Source organism: Heterodontus francisci, unplaced genomic scaffold (assembly GCF_036365525.1).
Source record: "Heterodontus francisci isolate sHetFra1 unplaced genomic scaffold, sHetFra1.hap1 HAP1_SCAFFOLD_436, whole genome shotgun sequence".
Taxonomy (NCBI): Eukaryota; Metazoa; Chordata; class Chondrichthyes; order Heterodontiformes; family Heterodontidae; genus Heterodontus; species Heterodontus francisci.
Genome location: NW_027141859.1, coordinates 153,830 through 161,995, shown reverse-complemented (window position 1 = coordinate 161,995; position 8,166 = coordinate 153,830). Strand labels below are relative to the sequence as shown.

At 45.7% G+C, this 8,166-nt stretch overlaps 1 pseudogene; it reads right to left on the bottom strand.

Moving 5' to 3' along the window:
* Positions 1-7,289: 7,289 nt before the first annotated feature.
* On the bottom strand, positions 7,290-7,700 carry LOC137365586 (histone H3-like; annotated as a pseudogene).
* Between the last annotated feature and the right edge of the window lie 466 nt (positions 7,701-8,166).

Below are 8,166 nucleotides of genomic sequence, written 5' to 3'. Positions count from 1 at the left end.
ATACTTTTCGCACATGCCCTCTTTGCTCTTGTTTTATATACCTTGCCTAATAAAGGAAAGGATTTCATATGCCTTCTTAACCACCTTATCGAACACTCCTGTTGCATTCAGGGGTCTGTGGACATTCACTCCAAGGGCCCTCACTTACTCTACACTTCTCAGTATTTTCCATTAATTGTCCATTCCTTTTCCTTGATGACCTCCCCAAATGCAGCACCTCACACTTCTTCAAGTCGATTTCCATTTGGACTTTTCTGCCCATCTGACCAGACCATCAGTATCTTCCTGCAGCCGACAGATATCCTCTTCACTATCTGCCGCATGGTCAATCTTTGTGTCGGCCGCAAACCTTTTGATCACGCCCACTATATTTACATCAAATCGTTAAATTAAACCAGACAAATGGGACCCAGTACTGAGCCCTACAGAACACCATTGGAAACAGCCCTCCTGTCGCTGAAACACCCATCGACAATTACCCTTTCTTTCCTGCCACTGAGCCAATTTTGTATCCACCTTGCTGCATATCCGTTGTTCCCATGAGATTTTTTTAACCAGTTTGCCATGTGAGACCTTGTCAAGAGCCTTGCTAGAATCCATGCAGACCACATCAACTGCATTACACTCATCTATCTTCCCTGTTACTTCTTCAAAAAAATCGATCAATTTGGTCAAACTAGATCTTCCTTACCAAATCCATGATGACTATCCTTGATTGGCCTATGTCTCTCTAAGTGACAGTTTATCCTTTCTCTCAAATTATTCCGATAATTTGCCTACTACTGAGGTGAGACTGACTGGCCTGTAATTATTTGGTCTATCCTTCGCTCCCTTTTTAAACAGAGATGAAACGTTGTTAATTTAAATATTTAGACGATGGCCCCACTGCCAAGCGGTAGTGGCAACGCCAAGGTTCCCCCGTCAAGGTGGACCCTTCTCTATGTCGGGCATCGAGGTGGGCCTCTCTCCTCAGAACTTTATGCCTCCGTCCCGCCGTGACCGACGGAATCAAGGGGCTAGGAAAATTCATCCCATATATTTGAACTGAGGGATGGCAGCTGAATACAATGAGCGTACAATTCTGGGCTGCACATTCTCGATAGATAATGGAATGGAGGGTAAGACTGAATAAGGAGAGCGCACAGCTCTCGGCACCAGATCCCAGATATAAAGAGGAGGCGAGGGTGTGAGGTTGGTAAAGAGGTGTTTACAAGCCTGGAATTCAGACAACAGGTACATTGGGCTGGATTTAGGTGTCTCCCAGGCGTCTGGGTCCTCAGGGGGGCGGGTGGGGGGGAGGTGGAGCCGTTGAAGATGACTCTGGGATAGCGCCACCACGCACACCGACGCTGAGATGGCCCAACACCATATTGCCAGTGGCGGCAAGGTGTCAGGCCGCCCACGCACCTCCCCCCGCCCTCCCAGCCCAACCGCTCGGCAATGGGACCCTCATTTGCATATTTTAATAAACTAAAATTAATTAATTTGTAATACTTACTTCGCCACCTGAGTTCCTGCTCCGATCTCCAGCCCAATTGCTGGCACTCCTTCGCCTTCAAATCCCCGTCCCGGGAAACAGGCGTCACATTGGTGCAGAGAGGGGTATCACTCAATGAAGGAGGGGTGAAAGCGGTCAAAGTAACATCATTGGTGTAGGGGCTGGTGGGAAGGATTGGAGATTAAAGATTATGCAGTTTTGGGAGGAGGTTTAGATAGTAAAGGTAAGCATTTTGGCAGAAAGGGAAATTTAACAATTGTATGGTTATGTGGGTGGGGGAAGGGCAAATGAGTGTATTTATTGCTGGTGTCCCCTTTATCTTTAAGGATTTAAATCTGTCAGTAGGGTTGGCAGCTTTTTATAAAGGGCACCACCACCGAGTACACCAGGTCCAAGTAAGACTCCACAATGTACTGAAAAACACCCAAAACACATCTAAGGCTCTTTGAAGATCCACCCACAACGTCTCTGAAAAAACTACAACATCATCATGATTATCGACATCACTTTGTGTCAATATGAAGAGACTGGAACTTTCTGATGGTGGTTTTAATCTCTTTTTTTCAATCCGGTAAATTCTGGCTCATGCAGTTTCACTGGCCGCATTACATTTGTCTTTAGTTAATAATGGCACGTAAATTGATCGCTGGTCATTGTGTGCTTTTCAGTCACGTTTTTCGATAATGAAAGCCGATTTACTGCAAATATATCAGTTCTCGGTTTGTTCTGTTCACGTTTAGCTGCAATAATTAATAAGTATATTATTTAGATACCCCGGTGGTTTAGGAATCCTCTGTCTCACTCTGACACCTGACACTGAAAATCGACACTCCGCTTTTGTCTCCCATGAACAAGGATCAATTTATAACGTGTGATGCGTTTTTTTTTACACTGACCTGAAATGGATCCGGTTGCAGAATGCTGTGAATGAGGCTTTTTGTCTGCCGGTTACCGAATGCTTAAAAAAAAAGGACAGAGAATGAATCTGAATAGATGCCGCATTGGAAAAGCTGATCTGGAACTTGTGAGAAAATGTGAAATAATACGATATGGGGGATATTATTGCATCCTTGTCGTAAGGATATATGACCTATTAACGTGATATAGAGTGATGCCGCTCCTTGTTTTACAAGTATGTTGGCCGACGTTTCAAATTTGAAAAAAGAAACCGTTTGGAGTCTGCCAATCCAGCGCGGTTATTTGCCGCTCTATTAATGTGATGTCTCTGGATTGGTGAACTCAGCAACTAACTGATTGGTAACATGAATAACACAATGAGAAGCTGCACAGAGTGACCAATCACCAATGTCCTCATCATCATTCCTCCAGAAGGGAGAAGTGTGACGGAGGTGGGCGGATTCTAGCATTCTTCCTGAACTGTTTTGGAATGTAGTTTTTACAGATTTTTATGAATCAAGTATATTTTTGGGAAAAAAAATGTCTTGACGAAGGAAGACCGGTGGTAAAGCTCGGGCAAGGCCAAGTCTCGCTATGGGCAGCAGTTCCCGGTGGGCCGTGCTCACAGGCTACTGACAAAGGCGGAACTATGCTGATCATGTGGGTGCCGGAGCCCGGGTCTATCTGGCTGCTGTGCTCGAGTAGCTGGCAGCTGAAATTCCAGAGCTGGCTGGCAACGCGGCCCAGGACAGCAAGAAGAGCCGCAACATCCCCGGACACCTCCAGCTGGCCCAATGTCTCTTTTCAGAGCCACCCACTTTATCAGTGTAAAGGCTGGTCGCCGTCTGAGAGAGAGCAATTGTATAATGCTCGCGTTTTGGACTTCCAGAAGGCAGTTGATAAGGTGCCGCACAAAAGGTAAGATCACATGGTGTTAGTGGCATTTTATTGGCTTGGATAGAGGATTGTTTAAACAACAGAAAACAGAGGATAAATGGTTCTTTTTCTGGTTAGCAAGATGTAACTGGTGGGGTGCCACAGGCTTCGGGCCTTAGGCCACAATTAGCTACAATCTATATTAATGACTTGGATGCAGGGATGGAAGGTACTGCAGCCAAATTTGCAGATAACACTCAGATAGGTGGGACAGTATGTTGCAATAAAGAAATAAGAAATTTACAAATGGATGTGGATAGGTGAGGTGAATGGGCCAAAATTTGGCAGATGGAGTTTAACGTGGATACGTGTGAGGTTATCCTTCTTGGTCGGAACAAAGAACAAAGAACAAAGAAAATTACAGCACAGGAACAGGCCCTTCGGCCCTCCAAGCCTACGCCGATCCAAATCCTCTATATAAACCTGTCGCCTATTTTCTCAGGGTCTGTATCTCTTTACTTCCTGCCCATTCATGTATCTGTCTAGATACATCTTAAAAGATGCTATCGAGCCCGCGTCTACCACCTCCGCTGGTAATGCGTTCCATGCACCCACCACCCTCTGCGTAAAAAATGTCCACACATATCCCCCCTAAACTTTTCCCCTTTCACTTTGAACTCGTGTCCCCTTGTAATTGAATCCCCCACTCTGGGAAAAAGCTTCTTGCTATCCACCCTGTCTATAACTCTCATGATTTTGTACACCTCAATCAGGTCCCCCCTCAACCTCCGTCTTTCTAATGAAAATAATCCTAATCTACTCAACCTCTCTTCATAGCTAGCGCCCTGCATACCAGGCAACATCCTGGTGAACCTCCTCTGCACCCTCTCCAAAGCATCCACATCCTTTTGGTAACGTGGCGACCAGAACTGCACGCAGTATTCCAAATGTGGCCGAACCAAAGTCCGATACAAATGTAACATGACCTGCCAACTCTTGTATTCAATACCCCGTCCGATGAAGGAAAGCATGCCGTATGCCTTCTTGACCACTCTAGTGACCTGCGTTGCCACCTTCAGGGAACAATGGACCTGAACACCCAAATCTCTCTGTACATCAATTTTCCCCAGGACTTTTCCATTTACTGTATAGTTCACTCGTGAATTGGATCTTCCAAAAGGCATCACCTCACATTTGCCCTAATTTACTCCATCTGCCATTTCTCTGCCCAAACTCTCCAGTCTATCTATGTTCTGCTGTATTCTCTGACAGTCCCCTTCAGTATCTGCTACTCCACCAATCTTAGTGTCATCTGCAAACTTGCTAATCAGACCACCTATACTTTCTTCCAAATCATTTATGTATATCACAAACAACAGTGGTCCCAGCACGGATCCCTGTGGAACACCACTGGTCACACGTCTCCATTTTGAGAAACTCCCTTCCACTGCTACTCTCTGTCTCCTGTTGCCCAGCCAGTTCTTTATCCATCTAGCTAGTACACCTTGGACCCCATGCGCCTTCACGTTCCCCATCAGCCTACCATGGGGAACCTTATCAAACGCCTTACCGAAGTCCATGTATATGACATCTACAGCCCTTCCCTCATCAATCAACTTTGTCACTTCCTCAAAGAATTCTATTAAGTTGGTAAGACATGACCTTCCCTGCACAAAACCATGTTGCCTATCACTGATAAGCCCATTTTCTTCCAGATGGGAATAGATCCTATCCCTCAGTATCTTCTCCAGCAGCTTCCCTACCACTGACATCAGACTCACCGGTCTATAATTACCTGGATTTTCCCTGCTACCCTTCTTAAACAAGGGGACAACATTAGCAATTTTCCAGTCCTCCGGGACCTCACCTGTGTTTAAGGATGTTGCAAAGATATCTGTTAAGGCCCCAACTATTTCCTCTCTCGCTTCCCACAGTAACCTGGGATAGATCCCATCCGGACCTGGGGACTTATCCACCTTAATGCCTTTTAGAATACCAAACACTTCCTCCCTCCTTATGCAGACTTGACCTCGAGTAATCAAACATCTGTCCCTAACCTCAACATCCGTCATGTCCCTCTCCTCGGTGAATACCGATGCAAAGTACTCGTTTAGAATCTCACCCATTTTCTCTGACTCCACGCATAACTTTCCTCCTTTGTCCTTGAGTGGGCAAATCCTTTCTCTTAGTTACCCTCTTGCTCCTTATATATGAATAAAAGGCTTTGGGATTTTCCTTAACCCTGTTTGCTGAAGATATTTCATGACCCCTTTTAGCCCTCTTAATTCCTCGTTTCAGATTGCGCCTACAATCCCGATATTCTTTCAAAGCTTCGTCTTTCATCAGCCGCCTCGACCTTATGTGTGCTTCCTTTTTCCTCTTAGCTAGTCTCACACTTTCACCTGTCATCCATGGTTTACTAATCTTGCCATTTCTATCCCTCATTTTCACAGGAACATGTCTCTCCCGCACGCTAATCAACCTCTCTTTAAAAGCCTCCCACATATCACATGTGGATTTACCTTCAAACAGCTGCTCCCAATCTACATTCCACAGCTCCTGCCGAATTTTGGTATCGTTGGCCTTCCCCCAATTTAGCACCCTTCCTTTAGGACCACTCTCGTCTTTGTCCATGAGTATTCTAAAACTTACGGAATTGTGATCACTATTCCCAAAGTAGTCCCCTGCTGAAAAGTGAACCACCTGGCCCGGCTCATTTCCCAACACCAGGTCCAGTATGGCCCCTTCCCGAGTTGGACTATTTACATACTGCTCGAGTAAACCCTCCTGGATGATCCTTACAAATTATGCTCCATCTGGACCTCTAACATTAAGTGAATCCCAGTCAATGTTGAGAAAATTAAAAACTTCTATCACCACCACCCTGTTGCTCCTACAGCTTTCCATAATCTGTTTACATATTTGTACCTCTATCTCACGCTGGCTGTTGGGAGGCCTGTAGTACAGCCCCTGAATAGAAAGGAAAATTATTATCTAAATGGAGAGAAACTTCCGAGTGCTTCGGTGAAGAGGGATCTGGATGTCCTCGTGCATGAATTGCAGAAAGTTACTATGCATGTGCAGCAGGTAATAAGGAAGGCAAATGGAATTTTGGCATTTACTGCTAAAGAAATAGAATATGAAAGTAGGGAAGTGTTGCTGCAAATGTTCAAGGCATTAGTAAGACCGCACCTTAGGTATTGCACTCAGTTTTAGTCCCCTTACCTGAGGAGGGATATAGTTGCATCAGAGGCAGTTCAGAGGAGGTTCACGAGATTGGTTCCAGGGATGAGGGGTTTGTCTTATGAAGTGAGACTGAGCAGTTTAGGCCTTTACTCTCTGGAGTTTAGAAGAACAAGAGGAGATCTAATGAGGTGTATAAGATGAATAAGGGGATTGACAAAGTAGACACAGAGAGGATATTTCCTCTTGTGGGGCAATCTAAAACGAGAGCTCATAGTTTTTGTATAAGGGGCAGCAGATTTAAAACTACTTCTCTTAAAGGGTGTGAGTCTGTGAGGTTCACTACCCTAGAGTGCGGTGGATGCCGGGACTTTGAGTAAATTTAAGGAGGAGACAGACAGATTTTTAATTAGAAATGGGTTGAATGGTTAAGAAGAACACGCAGGAAAGTGGAATTGAGGCCAAGATGAGATCAGCCATGATCGTATGGAACGGCGGAGCAGGCTCGAGGGGCTGATTTCCCTACTCCTGTTCCTAGTTCTTATGTACTTATGCTGATTTGAGTTGGCATGTTTCGGGATTTAGCTGCTCATGTCTTGCGATATTATGAGGCATTTTAACAATTCTATCCTTTAAGCACAGATAAAGCTTTTGAGTCTGAAAATGATCACCCCTCTAAAGAAATGAGCTGTACACATTGGTATTGCTGCTCCAGACAAGTTTCTCGACTGGAAACGACATCAGGAGATCGCAGCTCTTTCTTTTGCCAATTTGTTAGCTCGTCAAAGAGCCGTTGTGTTATTTGATGCCAAACTCAGTTCAGGGCAGGATGAGTTTAGGCGCGCTTCCCGTGGATACGGCGGGCCATCTGGATGTCTTTGGGCATGATGGTGACTAGCTTGGCGTGGATGGCGCACAGGTTGGTGTCCTCAAAGAGCCCCACCAGGGAAGCCTCGCTGGCCTCCTGCAGGGCCATGACGGCAGGGATCTGGAAGCGCAGGTCTGTCTTGAAGTCCTGCGCGATCTCCTGCACCAGGCGCTGGTAGGGCAGTTTGCGGACGAGCAGCTCGGTGCATTTCTGGTACCGGTGGATCTCCCTCAGAGCCACAGTGCCAGGTCTGTAACGGTGAGGCGTCTACACTCAACCCGTGGCTGGTGCGCTCTTGCGGGCCCCTTTGTTAGCCAGGTGCTTGCGGGGGACATTCCCTCCGGTCGATTTGCGCGCTGTCTGCTTGTGTCTGGCCATTACGGGAGAAGATCTGGAACAAAGACGCTGTAAATGTTGAGGCTGCTCAGGAACTGTCTATTTATGACATTAGAGGGACCGCCCTTGTATTGTGATTGGATGCAGCCCCGTCCAACAGTCAAGTTTGAAACCAGATCTGGGAAGTAAAAGGGCGGTGGGAAATGCTGGGCCCTGATTGGTTGAACTGCAACTGAAATTTAATCAATTTCAAAAAGCCCGCCAATTTCAGATAGCAAAACAATCAAAAAAAAATTTAAAACACCTAATTTGGCGGAAGAATTATGAAATCTGATTCCTACAGCTCATTTCATTCGTGTGAGATCCCCCAAGGACGATTTGCTACAGTTTTACAGGGTATTGGTGAGACTGCATCTGTAATACTATGTACAGTTTTGGTCTCCTTACTGATGAAAGCAAAGGCATTACATTCGAAGCAGTTCGACTGATTAATCATATGAAGGGGTTA